General features: G+C 37.3%; 1 protein-coding gene across 10 annotated transcripts in view; it reads left to right on the top strand.

Annotated features, from left to right (window-relative positions):
* FOXP2 (forkhead box P2) overlaps positions 1-20,397 on the top strand; it is a 402,279-nt gene that overhangs the window by 49,757 nt on the left and 332,125 nt on the right. For all 10 annotated transcript variants that reach the window (XM_063155284.1, XM_063155285.1, XM_063155286.1 and 7 more), the window contains one exon: positions 11,125-11,265. The gene's annotated coding sequence lies outside the window, so the exon portion shown is untranslated. The remainder of the gene's footprint in view (positions 1-11,124; positions 11,266-20,397) is intronic.

Here is a 20,397-nt window from a genome sequence, read left to right on the forward strand (position 1 = left end):
CTGCCCTGCCGTGCCGTGCCCGTGTGGGACGGGCACCCCTGCCCTGCCCTGCCGGGGCCGCTCTGCCTGCGCGGCTGCGGCGCCGCGGGGAGCAGAGGCAGCAGAGAGCGAGCAGGCAACCAAACAGCTTGGTCAGAGAAGACACCCGGTGAATGCTGTGGGCTGCTCATCTTCTGTTTTCATCAACTCACGCATAGGATCCAGTGAATTGAGAAGTAGGATGAAGGTTATCGCAATTTTGACGCAAACACTTTTATGGCTAATCTCTTTCTAAATGGTTGTGTTTTTCATCTCAAGCTTCTTTATATGGCTGAGCTGCACTTTTTTCTAACTTGACTTTGTTTTATGGGGAAATATTTCATATCAGATTGCTTAAGCTCTGGGCTGTCATGTAAATACCTTCTGTCGAGTATATAATGCACATTTTAAAATTTGTCTAAATATTTATGCTCTTGAGGGGATCACTGTATCTCTCATCAGACAGTTACAACCTAGCAAGTAAATAAATCAAACTTCTTACTTTCAAATCTTCATTGTTTTTTCAAGAAATTGTAACTGTTTGGAAGATATTTGAATCTTACCAAATCCTGGAAGGTAATTTTATTATTTACTTGAGAAAAAACTACCTCCTGTCTTTCAGCAATGCCTGCAAATATATTTATTTGCATAAATGTATATTTTAAAAAATTCTTGTATTTCTTCTAAAAATTAAAGGCCAAAATACGAGCTGAAGGAAATGTGTGCCACCACATTTTTAGTTATCTTTAGAAATGCTATGAAGCACATTTTTAGTTACTTTAGATTTGCTTCCAGTATGTGCGTCATGGAATAGTTTTTTTCTTATTTTAGTAATTTTCCTGCCTATATAACATTGGTAAGATGTCTGGTGTTCTGAGTCTTTAAAATGAAATAATTAATAGTTCAGTGAGATTCAGTAGAGCAAAGTTTGGTAATTTTCACTCATTTCCAGATAATGGGCTGTATTTTTCCTTGTTTGTATGAGAACTAAAATTATTTACACTGAAGTTTAGAATGTAGTTTGTAATCATAAGGAGTTACAATAACTGATTGATATCAAGCACAAGATAGCTGTAATGTTAAATACATCAGAAACTGATCACTGATAAAAAAAAGATCTTGCAGTTTTAACTGAAAGAAGTACGTTTTGGATGCTACTCTGTAAAGTCATAATACATTGTACTTGCCTTCCTTTTTGCTTTTTACAATAATAAAATATATCCAGAGAAAGTAAATCTGTGATTTTAACATCTTTTGACAAGCACATTAGACTGCAGAAAGAGCATCCAAGTTGGGGCTCGGGGCATATGGTGCTACCTTCTGCTAACATAGCTCCAGAACAAGTCACTGTGTTCACCAGAGGGTCATATTCAGACTCTCAGGTTCCCTCCTCTGGTCTGGGGGAAAAAAATGCATTTCCCCTTCACACGGAAAAATCAGAACACAAAGTGCAAACCTCACTACCCTGGGATACCTTCATTGTGCGGAGAACACTCAGACACTGTGAGATAAATCAGTTTTTTGTCAGAGCATTCAAGAAAGGCCCTATGTCAGCCTATGTAAGTGTTTATTGCTACTATTTAATTCTGAAAAGACATATAATGCTACTTTGAAAGAATGTTTATATCATGATGTGAAATCATAGAAGCATTTCAAATGTATGTAATTCATAGTATTATTGTGAATAGTTAGCAACTGCTACACACTTATTTTCACATCTTTCTAAATTATCTTATTTTATTCAGATTCAAAGACTGGTATTTATAATAGATAATCCAAGTGTTGTGTGTCTTGGGAATTCAACATATGGATGAGGGTATGGAAGGCATTAGTTATATGAGATTTGTTGACCAGCTTTTAATTCAGATTGTCATTTTTAACACACGGCGGTGCAGATGGTGAAGTTTTGACTGTCCGTCAGAGCCCAAATACCTTAGGGGCAGCTGTTGCTGATAAACCATTTTACGTGCTTTAGGTCAAGAGTCCTCAAACCTGTTACAGCACCTGCTTCTACGTATGCAAATCTGTTGTTTTGTCATTTCATTAAACAAGGAGAAGTAGTGGTCTCTCTTGGCCATGAGTAAGCCGGGAGCATATCCCGTACGAAGTGAAATTCAGCAAGGAGGCAACTGTGGTTTCTGCAGTGCAGCCTGGGATGCTGCTTCTGTTTGGGGGCTTTGTTTCTGGAAGACTGCCTGCAATTTGGAAGGAGGGTAGAAAGACAAGTACATGTTTGGAGGCAAGAAGTGAAGGGAAGGTGTTTGCTGTCATTGACTGTGGGGTAGTTGTGAAGTTTGACATGCCCAGAAGCCAGCGGGTGCCATGTGGGGCTCCCCTACACTGCATACCTCTGTTTTCATCATCTGGTGAGCCTGCAGCATGATTTCCAGGCACTGGAGCATACAACATGTCTACTTCTGTTTGGAGCTGATTGATCCACAGTACAGAACACGCTTGTGGGATCTTCCCTTGCTACAGAAGAGCATAAATGATTGAAATGTTTTCTTAAGAAAGAAAAGTATCATTTGTTTATGTACTTCAATGCCCAGCAAAAAAAAAATTCCTGTCAAATGGCAGCTCACTGCAAGAACTGGGGGTTTACTTAACAAGGTTATGCCTGAGCTTTGGAAACTCTAAGATGTTTATATATGTTTAATCTATCAGGTATGTAAAGAGAGTTTAAATCATGAGGAGGAAACTTCTTTGTTTATTGCACTTCTCAAGCAGGGCTGTGGCATGTAATAGAAATGGCACTTAAGGATGTTTTTTTAAGCAAACTGACAGAAGATTTTATCCTGCACTGCCATAGATTGCTGTGGGGGAGAAAGGGAAATAGTAAAATTGATGAAGAATTGTTGCATGCTGTCATTCTAGATTATGTTATTTTGCCATGACTTTGCTGCTAATTTTTTTAAAGATACTGTAAAATTCCACTGTTGCAGAAAGTACCACAGTAGTGCTGTTGCCTGTTAATTACTTCATTCCGTGGCTAGTTTGTCAACAGTATTTTAATCACACCACCAGCAGATATGCTTTTTGAACATTTTGTGGAGAAAAAAGAATACCCCCCCTGACCTTTCAACCTTGTCAGCTGAGTTTTCCCATTCTGACACTAGGCATTATTTTTGCAAAGGTTGGAATTTTAACTCTTCAGTGAACCAGATATCATTTTTATTGGGATATTAATTCTGGTAGGTGCTAATCTCATCAAGATTTGCAGACATTTTCCTTCATAGGCCATTCTGATTTGTAGCTTTTTCTTTTCACAGCAGTATTAAATACCAAACCTCTCTGATATGGAAGTTCATTAGAGATATGTCTTTGATGGCAGCCCTTTCAGGGCTTCAGTTTCAAATACCTTGATGTAAAGCTTAAGAAGCCATTGTGTTGTAAGCCCTCCTTGATGTGTCTTATTTAGATCTGCATAGTAAATCAAGGAAAGTAAATAACAAGGCAGCAGATGGAAGCATGGAGATAAGGCCAGTGAACAATTGTATTTGTATTTTGTTATGATGTTGACAGGAGCTAAAATTCACTAATCTAGTTCAACTGATCTGCATTTCAAAGAAATCTCATTTAGCAGCAACTTGAAGGTTTGGAGGATAAAGTTCTTTTATTGCAGCTTTTATTGCATTCTTCGCTAATTTATCTGGTCAAGATTTAGCCTTGCTTACTTAAAGCAGCAAGCATGTTACAAGGAGTCTTAAATACTATGAAAGAATTAATGTCTAGACTATGAACTGAAGGTAATTACATATCCAGCAGTGAATAGGCTACATTTAGGAAATACTGTTGTCCAAATGGAATTGGAAGAGAAATGCAGATAAGGTATTTCCCCCCATTTTCTCTAAGACTTTTTTTTTTATTAGTAGTTTTAATTGTGTGGAAAATTAATATGTAAGCAAATGTAAAATTATTAAATATAAACCCCAGAATTTCTTGAACTGTGTGTTCCTTTGTACCATACTTTGTTGCTCTGTTACAAACTGGTGGCTTATATTAAGGTTTAATTTAATAAGTGCCTTCCTGCATCTATTAAAAAAAACTATTAAAAAGTGGAAAATTATTTAATAGACTGATGGGCCACAATTGTTTTGTGTGTGCTCTAAATAATGTAGATGATGTATATGTAAGTTTGGTACTTCCTATTAGATACAGTGCAGCCATGTCATTTGGAAAAAATGTGACAAATGCATTGTAAGAATCAAATATTGTTAAAATGAAAAGGGATATAAAGTAAAACTTAGGGTTTCCTTTTGGAAATTTAAAAAAGTTGTTCAATCTTAAGGCCAAAAATAAACTTGGATTTAGTTTTCATTTTGTGATATAAATACTAACGATGGCCTGTTTAGGCTGTTGAACATAAGCGTGTCCATACCTACGTACAGATGTAATGATAATAAACCAAAGCATGCCAGGCCGGTGTACATCCACTCTAATCATGGGCCCCGCTTCTCTGAGACGTGTAAATCAGACCCAGCAGCTGCTAAGTGTTAATGCCATGGTCACTGCTGCCCTTCTGCAGCCTGTCCTGCAACAGAGCCTACGCCTGTGCCCCGAGGACTGCAGTTGCAGCTCATTTGTAGCGTGGGTCTTTGCACCTCCTTTCAGTGTGTCTTTGTGGGCTTGAGAGGAGTGGAGGGGGAGGCATCTGGGGATGAGGGTGCTTGCTGGGCTGCAGTGATACCTGATAGCTTTTGACTGGGGACTCCATAGGCTAATCAGACCATGGCGTGGTAAATGCTTTTTTGGTTGTAGGATTGGCTTAAGCATCTTTTGGTTCCTCCTCCTCATTGTTATCCCTCTGAAAATGTTCACACAGTCAGTTCACACAGTTTTGTGGGTCTGATGGACTCAGTGAGTTTAAAAGCAGCTTTTATTTAGCCAGTTTACTTTTAATCTAGATGAGTTTCTCAGTATGGCTGATCATGGAGCTTTCCTTGCTTTCCTTGGCACAGCTCAGTGGCACATGCTGGGAAGGGTGAGGTGGTACTGGTCCTGCCTCTGCCACTGGAAAAAATGTTCATCAGTCTACCCTGATGACACACAGGCTGAGCTTCCACAGCAGGGCCAGCTGTGCCACATCACAATTGTTCACTTTATCCCTGTTACGTCTCGTCACTCCTCTCTCTTGCCCTAGCAAGGATGACCATGTTTTGGTCAAAAGTTGTTGACTTGTTTTGCAGGACTGTTTGAAGTCAGCACAAGGGAGGAGTGAGAGTGTGCAAGTGGAGCTGAAGAAGGTTAGGGAAGTTAGGGCTGCTTTGGCTCCAGATTAGAGTGGTTTAAGTCATTGTGCTGCTGCATTTTCTGGAATTTTTATTTAAAAATACGTTATTAAGTTATTCAAAAAAGTGATTTGCACTGCTTTGTGAGAGAAATATATACCAGTCAATAAAATGATGACAATAAAATATATTTAGCTCTCCTAGAAAACTCTAGTGTAAATGAACATTTATTTACATCTGCCAAAGTTCAGAAGCAAAATTTTGAATTTAAAGATATCCCAAGGATGTCATCCTATTTACAGCACTCAGAAGCAAATGGGTCTGTGAGATAAGCACAGACAGACATGTTCACATTTTTAGTTAAACCCTACCTTTTTCTGTGTAACAACGTAAATCTTCCCCTCAAATAAGCATATGCTCCTGTTGTCTGACCTGCCACAGTGTCCAGAGTTTGATCACCCATGATCTGTTTTTAAAACCTCATGTCCTTGTACCTCTGACTTGAGCATCGCTGGCTCTGGCTCCATCCTGCCTAAGCCCATCGCATTCCGGCGTCGCCTGAGGTGACAAGGAGGGATCCTGGCTGTCACTGGCTGCTCCTCTTGTCCTCCTGTCCCTGCTGGCTCCAAGCACGTGCTGTTCCTCACAGGGCTGCACAGGGGGACAGTGCTTTCAGCAACAGGGACAGTGGGAGAGAAAATAAAGAGAAAAAGGAGAAATAGAGGGGAAAAAAGCCAAATGGAATTTTATGGAATTTCACACATCTTTCTCTCTGCAGAAAGCTTTTACACCCCTGCCAGGATTACAGGAGTGCTGCAGCACCATAGTAGTACTGGACATTAATGAGTAGCCTTCTCTCAAGTGAAGGGGATCCAGTTAGCAATGAGGTGGATTAAAAGCCAAACTTGAATTCCTGCTACCACCACATTGGTGTTGGTATTGATTACATAACCCTGATGGGCTGTGTTATGTGTGATGCTCCTTGTCTGGAATCACACTGAACTGCTCAACATTCATTTCCTCAGCTCCTGCTGCATGTCCCTGTGCTGAATGACAGCCTAGGGTTAGAAAGAGAAGGGCAGATAGAGCTGGAAGGAACATGGGGGAAAGGAGGTGGCACTTTTCCCACTGGTGATGACTGGAGTAAAATATTCCCAGACATATTTGCCACTATCTGTTGAACGTTGCCAAGCTTGAATTTTAGTTTAACAGCAATTTACCAAGAATTAAATGTGTTTGTCCTAAATCCAGCCTTATATCTTGGTTGGTGGATTGCCTGGTAGAGCTAGTCAGCTTGTGTCTTCTCTCATCCACCTCATAGATCATTTCCTTCGGGATGGTGGACAGGTAGCCATGCAAGGAATTATTTAGACATAAGTCTTTCTTTTGCTTTCATGCTGTTCTATGCTCTTGCAATTCAGTTTAAGGTTGTATTTCTGGTCGATGTATTTTAAATAAGTATTGACTAAATGTGCAAGAGAAATGAGTAATATTTCTCTAAAACTTAATGATAAGCCAAATCCAGAAGATTTGAAGAATTTGGTATATAACTGATGAGAGGAATAGATTTTAAAGTACTACAAATTTTAGTAGATCTTTTCAGGTTCTGCTGGAGAACCATATAAAAACATAAGGAAGATTTTTTGATTATCTCAATGGCACTGAATCATAGTAGAAAGACCCTTTTACCGTAGATGCATAATTTGTCCTACCTTTCTTTTTTGTTATGTAGGAGAAGGGAAGTACTGCTAACTGAATGTTTTTTGAAGCACTGGGGTTTTTTTGATCATAGCATAATGAGGATTCTTAAATTGCAGACAAACCAAACAGCTTCATTCAGTTTAATAGCATAATACTTAGAGAAGTTTGCACCTTTATTACTTTAATTATTAAAGTTTATTACTTTAATTATTAAATAACACCTTTATTGCTTTAATTATTTACATCATGGTTGATCTCTTGTTTACTCCTTGTGTTGTTTCCAGATTAGGACAGTGATACTGCAGATAAGCTGGAAGGGACTTCAGTACAGATATATTTACATCTTTTGTCACTGTTTTAATACATCTTTCTTGAAAATATTTTTGGCATTTACTAGCAAAACAGTAATTATTTTTCTGAGTTTATGTTTTTTGAGATAAGATATCTGGGTAAAGGCTTTTATATAAACATGGTTCTAAAGACACAGGATTGTAGTACTGCATTAGGCAGTCTATACAGTTAGAAATGAGAGCAAATATTGTTCAATCTTAAAGCAAAACAAAATCAAAACTCCAATCCAGTCCTTGATGTTATTTACTATGATAGCAGGCCACATCCTACTTTGTTTTTTTACTCAGTAGCACCAAATAAGCTATAGGTAATGAAAGTAAAATTAATAGGATTCTTATCTACAGAAATGAAACTTTTTATCATATTAATCCTGAAGAATTAAGAAAGTTCCTTGTATAGTCCTCAAATACTTTTTTTCTCTAATGCATTTTTCTTTAGCAACTCCAAAAATATGTGACAATCAAGAGATAAATTATTTTATCAGTGCTTATTTGGGATGGCTTTGTAATGCAGCTGCATATTTATGAATTGCCAAAAAAGTCCTGTAACTGTTAGGCTGATAAGATCACGTTATGATATGTAACTTTTACTTTGTGTCTTAGGTAACTTATGGGAATGGTGTGAGCCTGCAAACAGGTGTGGCTTTTAATATCCCAAATTAATATGTATGTACTCTGAATTATATTTGAGTCTTTAAAATTGCAGCTTACTTGTATCACTGTGCTGTTTCAGAAATAGAAAAAAACATGATCTAAGAAATTCTTCATGTAAAATCTTCTTAATGTATCTTTGATATAAGTGGATTTCTACCAGGTATAATTGAATTAAGGAATATATGGAATAAATTTTTAAAGCAGGCATGAATGCTTATTTAACCTTCAAGGGAGATTAGATAACAAGTGGTTGAAAAGAAAGTGTTCGTAGTTGACACAATTTTTTGAGATGGCTGTTGATTTCTAATGCTTGATAGATATAATTGCATATCAACTTTTCCCCCTTTATGTGCACTTCTTTGAGAGACTCAAGGTGATATTCATGGGAAGATTTTGTAAACTTGTTGCTGGTAGCTGGAAGCCACGTGTGGAAAGAGTAAAAATCAATGCTTTTATTTGACAGCCAGTAGGTAGCCACCTGCTCTTGTGAGGTTTTTTTCTTGGTGTTTAAGTAGTGGTGATGATAATTCTGAATTGTTGTTGCTACTATCAAATTGTTTTCAATAAGTTTATCCTGCAATAGTATTTTACCTTCTGTAGTATACCTGGAACCCATGTCTCTGAATTTTGTCATTTTTCAAGAAGCTTGTCTTTGCTTCTATATCAATGCTAAAACATTTGGTTCTTGTTTGGTACAGCTTGCTCTGATTTATAGTTAGTATCAAAGTGATGTGAAGGATATCAAACAGACCCTGAATACCTTTTGAGCTGTTTGCTTGTATTCCTACCCCTAACATGCTAAACAGAAAAGCTGGACAAATAGTAGAAGGGAGAGGTAGTCTAAAATGTTGCTATAGGCCAGTGGTGCATGAGTCTGATCATTAGCATGCTGTATGGTGAATTTCCTCTCATCCTCAGTGAAGCCATTTCGGCTGCAGAAGCAAATAGAACAGCAAACATTGTAGCAGACTCTTCTTTTTCAGAGAGGGGGATAGAGTGAACAGTAAACACACTTTGATCCTGTATTTCAAAGTGACCAAAAAAGTGTGTGTTATACACATTCCTCACTGTAGGGTCTAAAAAGAGTGCTAATGAATAGGTATGTATGTATGTGTGTATATATATTTGAAAATGTCTGGGTTTTGAGTGATATTTGAGGGTATTAATTCATGCATCTTGCAAAAGGGATTTTTGGTTGCATACTGATGTCTGAACAAAGTTATTTCTGTCCTGCTATGTTTTTTTTTTGTGCAAGTACAGGCTGCTTCTTCATATAATGTGCCAATGCACAGCTCTACATATAGGGATACTTGGTTCACAGACACAAAGATCTGTATCTAGTAAGACAGCAGAAAGGACTGGTTCTATTCCTTTGGCACACCTGGTAGGTAAGGATAGAATTAATTAACATAGTTTTTTGCTAAAAAGTGTGACATGCCAGCCCATGACAGCAAAAAGTGTTTGTTCCTGATGACAGTCATTCTCTTTCTGCTGGTTCAGAAGGCTTCCCTGAAGGAATTTTAATTGATCTGCACTTACCCAAAATAAATCAGAAACACTGCTGTATCCTAGAGATTAAAGCAAAAGAGAAGATATTGGAATACAGAGTATATGATTTTTAAGGTTTACTTTGAGATGAAACTTGGGAAATGGAGATGCTGACCTGCATTTATATAAGTGTTGAACTGAATGGGAACATATGGATGAAGTTAGACTCAAACCCATGAGACCAGTGAACAACTTGAGAAGCAGAACCTTGCTTTGTAGCCCTCTGCCCTGGCTGCTTTGGGACTGTGGACTAGGGAGAGGAAGGCTACTGCTGCTTTACAGTAAGACTTCTCATTTGATTTGATTTTTTTTCAGTGGTGATGGTGTTTTGGAAAAATCAATCAAATTTATTAAAGTAAAGTACAGAGAACCATGGGATTTCACTTTGGTGTTCAAAAGGATCTAGCCTGTACTTCAAATGCAACTATGACTAGACTCCTGTGTACCTAATGCTGTAATTCTCATTATTGTGAGTGGTGAATAGATGAAATAGATATAAAATTTGTTGAATTAGCACTAACATAAGTAAATATACATGGAGATAGGATTGGTCATTGGGTTCAGACCAATGTCTGTCTCCAGTGATGGCTGTCTTCCGAGGATACCTCCCCTTCCTCTTGACTTAGGAAACATCCTTGCATAAACAGCATCATTGGGAAGAAGTTCACAGTTCTGTCACACGATTTGTGAAGAAGAAACTCCCATTTTTCTTCTGAATGTAGCTTTTATGTTGTAGTTCTTGAGTTCAAAGGATAGAGAACATACAATATCTATGCAGTCTTTCCATCTTCAGACCTTTTTGTTTTCTATCAAGTCAGCTTTTTTCCAGTCTGGATATTGGAGGCATACTGAATTCTTCTTCATATATGGAAACTGTTTTAAGCCTTTAATCTTGTATCTTTTCTCCTCTTACCTGTTGTAATTAGTTCTGGTTTTTTGTGTCCTGTGCTGGTCAAGAGAGGGGAGCACACTTTTTAAAATAGGGGTTAATAAGTGGCAAATGACTTGTTATGCTTTGTCCTTTATTGTTTTCTAAATAATTTTTAGCATTTAATTTATAGATTTCACTCTGATGGAGTGGTGAGTTTTACATTTTAATGAAGAAATTTCAATGATACCTATCTATCATAAGCCTCAGGTCTCCCTTTCTGAGCAGTAAAATGTAGTACAATAGAGAGCTCTTTTGTTTAACAGAATATTCAGATTAGAGTGTTTATCAACACTGGCTAGGCAGGATGGTTTATAGTGAACCTGTGCTCAACAAATTGTGATTTCCTTCTTGATCCCAGCCAAAAGTATTCACAGTGTCTTTATGGTACAAAATAAATAATCAATAATGTGAAATAATCCTTTAACTTGTACACTTGCTTTTTCAAAGAAATACAGTATTGTTATTATGAATCTCAGAAGTGAAGCAGGTGACTGCTCTAGGAATGGTGATTACTTCCCATGTCTCATACAAAGAAAGAAAGATGTGAAAAGTGTGGGATTTTTTCCTAGGAGTGCAGTACATGTGCGTAAGGATGACACTGAAGTGTGTTTTAAAGAGATGGTTGTAATACCTTGCAATAAAACACAATATGGATGCTTGCACTTACTGTGTTCCTTTCTCTTTTTACCCTTAGATAACTTCAAGTGAGAGTTAAGGACCTTTTGTCCTCATCTGCCATAGCTGTGACAGACACTTTTGGAAGGAGGACCACTTGAGCAACAAGGAAAAGACCTTCCCAGAGCACAGCAAAGTGACAAAGTGACTCTGAAGAAATGTAAGTGATTTATAACTGAGCTGTAGCTATGTTTCTGCTGTGGATTTATACGCCCTGTGGGAGGAATACAGTACCCCATCACTGAAACATATTGCTTATAGATGTAAAATATGGTTTAGGAAAAAAAAAATTGTGGACCATGCAGAAAATACATACCCTTTTGATGTCTGTGATGGTAAGCTATACTACATTTTTTTTTTCTCCAAATGGCAATTGTTAATGGGATTGAAGTGCTGTAAGGATCAAAAAACTGGTTTTCTACCATTTTCTACTTATCTAGATTTTGGTCAATTTAGATACATAGAAACTAAGTAGCTGTATCTCAGTCATTCTAGACTGTCCTTACCCTCAGGAGAGGGGCAGGCATCTCCAGAGGCCAATCCATCTCATGCTGAAAGCAGTGCCTAAGGAATGCAGCATTGCTTGCTGAGTAGCTTGTGTTCACTGCTTAGCTTTAGCCTAAATGTTCAGTGGATACTTTAACCTGGCACGTCCCTGTAGGATGCAGTGCCAGCTTCTTTTCTCCTCCCCACATTGTCATTCTCCCTCACTCAGCATGTTTAGCTGTTTGTAAATTTGGAGAATGGATCAGACTGAAAATAGCCAATTATTTGTTTGGTTTTGTTTTCAGTTGGGTTTATCCCAGCCTTCTCCCATATGGCTGTCCAGGGGCTGTCACTGGTACAAAGGGTGATGTGAGTGGGAATTAGCAGCCAAAAGTGTGCAGGAGCACATGATAGCAGCTGTGCTAGTTTCTGCTGCTTAAATTCCTTGGTGAGCAATAGTCTTAGACCTTATAGATATTTTTAGTGCTTTGCCATTTATAAGAGTTAAAAAATATGTGAGGCACCCTTACTTACTATCTAATGGGGAACTACTGTTTTGTTGTGCACTTCATACTGTGATAGTGCTCTCTTTTGTGTCCTTTGTAAATGAAAATTCTGGTCTCCAAAACCAGTAAATGGTCATAAGTGGCTAGCAAGTAAGCAGGTGTCATGGCATGATTTATTGTGCAGACATGATGCTGTATAATACATACATGCATACATAATTTCTGAATTCTGAAGATGGTAGCCTGATTTTATGTAGCGCCAAACATGACGTGTGGGTTGGGTGATATCCAATGGTTAGTGGCTGGACTAATTTAGGCTCAAGATCCTTGTCTCCTGAACAGTGAAATGCTAAGTAACATTTCATTCTCACAGTAAATACCAGATGGGAGGATGTAGAGAAGACAGAGTTAGACTTCTCTCATTGACACCTGGTGACAGGATGACAGGCAGTGGGTACAAACTGCATACAGTTTATTAAATGTTTCCATTGAAAAAATAGTACAAAAAAGCTTCCTTATCTTGAGGATGGTCAGTCATTGGAGAGGCTTGCCCAAAGAAGTTGTAGATTCCCCTTCCATGGAGATACTCAAAACCCAAAAGGACAAGCAGCCTGCTGCATCTGATCCTGCTTGATCAGGGGTTTAGATTCAATGAACTTCTGAGGTCTCTTCCAATCTCAGCTATTCTATGATTTTGGAGGTGTTTATAGGTAAGCAAAATCAGAAATATTCTGCTATTTTATGACAATTTTAAATTTCTTTTTTCTATTTTGAAATATTTAGTTATTCAGTTTAGTATTTTACTTAAGTTTTGGCAAAAATGAGATATGGCAGAATTTGCAAGCTTTCTAAAATGTGTTAAATTATATTTAAAGACTTGTGGCTGTAACTATGAAAATCACATTGAAGCCTGTGAAATTATCTTTTAGCTTTGAATTAGCACCAGGTTTCACGTGTTGTGAGCAGTCACATGATAGGGATTTTAGATGTTTAAGAATAACATCTTTTCCCCTTGATCCATGGCAAGAATAATACATTTTTAGTATCATTTTGTGCTTGGGAAAAAAAAAAAAGGCAAAACATAACTAGAAACAAACTCTTGCAGGTGAGCTCCATTAATTCACAATAGAAATAGCTGTCTTCCTGAAGTTTTTTTAGAGATCAATGAGACCTATAAAGTGACCTAAGAATTTCATTATAAGATCTGTTGTCAGATACTTGCAAATGGCCAATCTGGGACAGTCCATACTTAAGGAGGATGCCAGTATCAATGTTTAATGACGGGGCAAATGTACAGGTAGACTTCACAGATACCCTTCTATCTTCTGTGAAGGTGTGATTGAGGGGATTCATTATGTTTTCAAATACTTAGGAGCAAGGAACTCTCCTCTTCAAATGTCAGCTTTCTTGAATTTTAACTTTGATTAATTTGGCAGACTTGTTCTGCCCACAGTTTTGCCATAGCCTGAGTGTCTTTGCAAATGTTGCTGTGAGATGGGTGTATCATTCCTGAAAATGGGAAGAAAAACAGTCAAAAAAGGCCTATGACCTCTTCTTTGCTTTTGAGCAAGGACTTGGAATTTGAAAGGGAAGCTTTAATGCGTTATGTGTCTTTTGCCATGCCTCTGAATGTCTGTCCTTATTGCACTGAATTATAAGCTTTTGAAAATTGCTGCTTACTCATACACAGAAGAGGCATATTACTTTGTCAGCATATTCTGAAAATAGTCCTTGTATATTCTTAATCTTCTAGAAATGACTGAGTCTGTCCTGCCTTGGAGATCAAACGCTGTATGACATTTCAAATTTACAGATCCCCTGCTATTTTCACAAAAGGGTCTTGTTTTTTTAATTTGTCTGGGACAGTGTATTTTGATTCTTACACTTGATGGTAATTCCGGTTTTCTGTATTTTATGCTTACTTTTCCCAAATGCTGTTTGAGAAGGATGTCAAGAATGGGATTAATTTCCCATGATGTTAGCCATCTAAACCTATAGGTGGTATAAATCTGAGCTGGTCACCATAGGCTTCTTTAGTCAGTGAAGAGAGATGGAGACTTCCAGGGGGGAATTCTCATAGCCTCTTTCTATTTCTGTCTTTAGATAAGACAATTCCTTCTTTAGAGATGCCTGTTTCTTGTCACTCGCAATAAAAGCAACCTAAGGTGACTGGCACCAGTTTAGACTTTTAACTTTCCTGTTAAATATTAAGACAGATACATTCCTTCTCATGTGACATAACTTGAGACTTAAGAGGCAGAAATGTTGTCACTGACATTCACAGAAACATGCTGCTTTCACACTGGTAAACAAAATTATTTTAAATTTTTTTTTCTTTCTTGTTAAGGTGATATGCACAAGCTTATTAAAAGGACATTTTCCTTATCTCTTAAACATTGTGTGTAACCATTAACAATGAACTTCAAATGCCATTTTAATATTAACTATGAAGTATCAATAAATTGTGGGTGTTTTCTGATATTTGAGTTCTAGGTTGAGAAAAGCAAATGTTTTAAGTTTATGTCATTACTTAATTTCTAGTAAGGTAATAAAAGGAATGTATCATGAGATTCTGGCATTGTTGCCTTTTAGATTGCAACAGAAGATTGAATGAACCTGGTGCTAATATAACAGACAAAAATGCACTTTTAGTTAATTTAAGAGCAAGAATTTAGGTGGCTTTCCATTTGAATCAATTTGCTCTACTACCAACTAATTTTGATAATGTGTTCTATTAAATGAGACTGTGATGAAATGCTGTTTTCCATGTGTATTGAAGTATTTTAGATTTCCTTAGTAATTTAAACTGTTGTCTGTACTTGAATAATGGCAACTACATTGGCTAACCCAGAATAACACAGCACCTTCCTCAGTCCCACTTCTCCTGGGTAAGGGCTGTATGTGGGGAGCCCTTTCTTGCCAAGGAATAGTTGAATGTGTCTAAAAGGCATTAGAAGTAAAGTATGCTGGCTCTATTTGCTTTTTAGCTAAAATGTGGGCATATGACATAGAAATTGGGCATAATTTATTATCAGATGTCTTTTTATGTCTAATTGCCATGCATTTGAATTATTACCTGGAAGGGCTAGACTTACCTAGACTTATGCACATTTATAACATCACTGTGATGAGACTATGGGCAACAGTTGAATATGCTTCAAAGGTGGTCTCAGTTATTCTTGTCCTGTTGTTCAGAAATGCACAGGACTGCTCATGGTAAGCACTGTTTCTGTGCTTCCACTCATAGTTGACTCACTAACCCCTATTGGGGTGTATACATTTTTCTCTTATGTATAATTTTACTTTGAATATTACATTTTGTATTAGAGGTGTATATTTCATTTTGCTTCTATCTTTTCACTGTTACTTAAAGTGGTACATTCAATATTGCATAGTAGCAGCATGTATGCATTATAGCTTAAAACTACAGCAAATACTGATTCCTGGAATATACATTTGGCTGAGGAAGCACTTTTTAAAAGTTTTTTTTTAAAGAGTGTTGCAAATTGGCCTAAAGAAACTACTTAGAGAATGGAGACAACCTCATGTTAGTAATTTGTAGTTACTTTCTCTTTCTCTGTCTGCTCCTTCTAATATTTGCACAAAATAACTTTCACCAATGTTTGTATCGCAGTATCACTAAGTTATGTGTTCTAAACAAGAACAAAATATTTCCCTTAGAAACCCTGTTACATCAGTGCTTGCTGGCCAGGATTCTCGCTGGTAAATACACAAAGCTTTACCAAAGCTGGCAAGCTGTCTCTTTGTAGTTGAAACAAGTTTTATAGGCTTTATTTTTTTTCAAGCTTGTAAGATTGTCTGACTTTATTTGGATGATGTTTGTATTATTCCCATTCTTCTGCAACTTTAAGAATTTTTAGTTCTGAGTGAAATTTTATGCTTTATCACAAAAAACCCAAAAGACCCTAGTTCTGAGTAAATGAAAAGGGCAGTTCAGGCAAGGTGCCACTAAATAGTGGATGTTTGAGTACTGAAGAACTGTGCCTATTTTTATTGAACTGTGCATTTTATGACACTTTGTCCTGACCCTGTTTGAGGGTTAAACTGAGGAGATCCAACAGTCTGAGAATATCTGGGTTCAGTGAATGAATCTGAGTATAGAAACCTGAGGAGTATCTGTTCAAGAAACACATTAATGACTGCATCAAAGTTAACAGAACAAGTATTTTCCACAGCATAGGCATCTAAGTCAGCAGGGGCTTTTTAATAACAGAAAATTTCACATGGGCTCAATCCCATTCCATGCAGAAAGTGAATCAAGTTCCTTTCACACTGTTATTCTGACTCAAAATTTAAAAGCAACCTGAAGTTTCAAATAGGAAAAAGGGAGAGATGTTTTGACTGTTGCAGACATTTTTAGAAAGCATAAATATGTGTTGATAGTTGTTCTAAAACTACCTATGTGTTAATCATCTTGTCTCAAGTTGCAGAAAAACAAGAGAGAAAAGGAAAGTTTTTGCCAGCATATCTTAATTTCTTCAGCCTACATAAGATCTCTTTTCTCTAGAGGATTTTGGATTAGATTCCAGATTGGAATCTAATTTGAATTGGTTGAGAGCATCAATTGATTGGACTTTATGCCATTCTGTCAATTTCATTCATTTTCTACTTTGTGAGAGGTAGAGTCTTTTTACTTCGATTTGAGAGATCTTTCCTGTGGTATAAGTGAGTGAAAGCTGGGTGATGGGCTGAATAAGGATGCCAGCTAAGCAGATGCCTTTTGCTAAAATGACATTTTTATGGAGTCTGGTGTCCTGCATGCAGTTACAGTTCCCTGGCATTGAGCTGTTCAGGAACTGGAAATACATTTTTAATGGAAGAGAATATTCTTCATAGAAGATCAGTAGATGTTTCTAAAGAATTACTGTCTATTGGCAGACAGCTGCATTGTTACCCTTCAGAGGTGGAGGCATTTAGATGGTAATGAAGGGATTCTTGTATACAGCTAACAAAGCATGGGGACATACTTTGGGGCATAAGTCATAACATGTAATAATATTAATAATGCACTGCATCTGAGGATTTCACAGAACTTTACAGAAGACATCAATGAATTAATATGATCTTAGCCCCCTGTGAAGCTCTGCTAAGATGGGTGGGTTGAATGCAGAAATGCCATCTCATTTTTATGGTAAGTTGGTTACTGTACCTTTGCTGCACACAGGTAATTCAGGAAGTTATCAGTATTTTCCACAGGGAGCTCATAAGGCATAGAGAAACAGGTTGACTTGGTCTGGGCAAACAGTAACTCCAGCATGAGCATTCCAACACCAAAATCATCCCAAACAGCCTGGCTGTTTGCAGTGATAGTTGGCTCAGGCTTCTGGATCTCTGCTGATGTACAGCTTGAAGTGCTGTGTAATACTACAGAAGATAACACTGTGCAAACAGTGCAGTTGGAACCTGGCCATTTAGTGTAACAATTTCACAAGTTCTGATATGCTGATGCATGTGTATGTCAGAAAAGCAGCACATTTTTATATGTTAAAACCTCTAATGTAGGAGATATATTAGACAAAAACAACTTTTCAAGGGCAAGACACAAACACTATAGTTGAAAAGTAAAGAGCAGAAACCATCTGCTGTGTAGTGAGTTTTGATAAAAACACACATGATGGAAACCAAAGCTAATTAAACAGTTATTCCACTATGCAATTTAGGGTTTTTAAAATAATCATATTTAGAAAATTGTTTTGGAGAGACAATTGTAAAAGGCACTTTGGGTTTTGCCCCTTCAGTGCTGCCCCTAAGGACTAGTCATTCACCTCTTGTCCCTCCTGTTGAAGGAGATATCAATAGTACCTTAAAAGTGTTCTTTAAAATTTTTCCTTTCTAAACCTCATATTATGAGTTAGTGAAATATAAAATTGCTTCTCTCCTTTATCTGTAGCCACAAATGAAAACATGTAGGTTCTCAACTGACACAATTTTGGTGAAAATCATATTTTTAAATAGAAACCAAGTATGGGTTATGCTAATAGGACCTCATTTGTAATTTAAACCGAAGCTGTTAACATTCAATAATGGAGCCATACATCAAGGAGTTTTCTGCAAAAACAGAAAAATACTAATTCTTCATCCTCAGATCTGCAAATCCAGACTGATGGGATTTCAGGCCTTCATCTTTTACTGACAGGCGGCAGCATCAGTGGAATAAACCTAAAATTTGATCCCCTTTCTCTCCACCTCCTTCCCCTAATTTTACTCTGACAGAGACAGAATCACAGTTTTAGCTGGTATCTGAGCCCATGGGAAAAAATGGTCTGTCATCAGGTCTTTTAGGGAGAAAGAGCTCTCCAGTGGAGCAGTTAAATGGTATTTTGATTCTCAGAGTGCATCTTATACCTGTAGTTTTGCAAGATACGATAAATGGTTTCTGAGACATTATTGAGAGCAGAATCAAGGTCATCAGCCTTCCCCCAGGATGTCAATATCTCTCAGTCCTTGTTTCTGATGAAAATGTTAAACATGGGGGAGATGGACTCCAGATGGACTATCTGAAACTGTGCACTCATATGAGCAATCCCCAGCCATATGTTAGTACAGGATGTACTTCTAATTTTTCACCTGCAAAAATCAGTGACTGATCAAATTTTTCTAGAGAAGTTTTAATTGATTTTGCAATAATTTGATGCATGCATGTTGAAATTTATCATTCTTAATCCCCTAACATGCATACATTACTGTAGAGTCCTCTACAATTCATGATGAAATAGAAGCCTTTGGGTATTTTGAAGTTGAGGCCTCCTGTGTCTTTGGAGAAATTCATTTTGAAGCCCTACAGCTAAATTAGAAAGCTCTTCATTGTCTGCAAATGAGCTGCTCCTGTTCTTGAGTTGGCTTATAAAGCTGACTTCCTGCATATGGCTGAAAATACTTGTCTAAAGAAAGAAAATATATAAATCTATAAATCTGCCACTGCAAAAGAAATTAGCCACGGAAAACAAAAATAATGTGGTCTTATACCTAGAACAAGAACGATTGCCATCTTAGAAGCCATTGATTGGCTTCTGCAGCATCTCTTAGTATTTTAGTTCAAATCAGGACTGCACTTGAAAAGTATCATAGAGTTAGCCTCCCATTGAACCTTCCTGATGATGGAGCTAAACAAGGGCAAGTGTTTGAAGAATGGAGCAAACCTGTGCAGTAGTACAAAGTGAAATCTCTTGAAGCACATGCCACATGTGTGTAACGTGTTCAGCTCCAGCGGTTCTATTGTCCAAGGCCATTTTTGTTGGTCTCTACTATTTATTAATGCTGATGTTTTCTTAGTTACAAAAGACCATGGGGATCCTTGTCATAAATAAGTCTGTAAAAAACCCCACCCTTTCATGTCTCTGAGTAATGTAATAATTCCACTTTTTGCTCAGTTGGTTAGAGTCTGTAATTGTAGGGGTCTGTTCTGTAATTAAAATGTTTTCTTATAATCACATGTACTAGAATTCTATGACCAGTGGGATATTTTCATTTTGTGTGTTTAAAACTGTGCTGAAGGAAAAACAGTTTTCACCTAGTCTGTTTCCATTGAAGCTATCATTTAAAGGATGTGATTGAAACTATCATTTAAAGAAGGTGATCTCACCTTCTTTATTCAAGTTTCTAAGGGAGACTTGGAACAGATATCTTAAACAGGAGAACTAGATGACCAGTGAAGGGCTGTGATTTTCAACTCCTGTTGCTATGGTTATATGATAAAAAAAATCAGTGGTGAAGTTATACCTTGTTCATCAATAGTTAGGAGAAAAAATGGAAGTTAATACTGAAGCCAGACTTGATAATCTTCTCATTGTAATCTTCTATAGTTTTCTGTATTGTAATAAGTTGTGTGTGAGTTTGCATGTGACTGTAGGTCTTCATTGGACATTTAAACAAGATTTATGAGCTCTGGGCTATCAAAGTCTTTGCTTTTGGCCCATCAGCCAATATTCTGTTCCTATGGCATTATGTGCTGAGAGAACGACTTCCCTGTTCCTGTGCTCTTCAAACTCAGCCAGCAGTTACTTTGGTAGCACACTGTAAATTACCAAGATGATGCTTCTGAAGTGCCACAGGTGCCAAAACTAAAAATCCAAATACTATGTTACTATGTTTATCAAAAGCCAGCATATGTTTCCATTGTAGCCTACTGTTTAACAATTTAAACTTCCACTCATGTGAGCATTATCTTTTAAATGATTATGCTTATGCAAGCAGCTGCAAATTTTCTGCATTTTTCATGCTTATGGATGGAACTGGATGCTTTATGGATGTAAAGCATGAGATGTAAGGAAATAGGCTGT

The sequence above is a fragment of the Melospiza melodia genome, chromosome 4 (assembly GCF_035770615.1).
Source record: "Melospiza melodia melodia isolate bMelMel2 chromosome 4, bMelMel2.pri, whole genome shotgun sequence".
NCBI lineage: Eukaryota > Metazoa > Chordata > Aves > Passeriformes > Passerellidae > Melospiza > Melospiza melodia.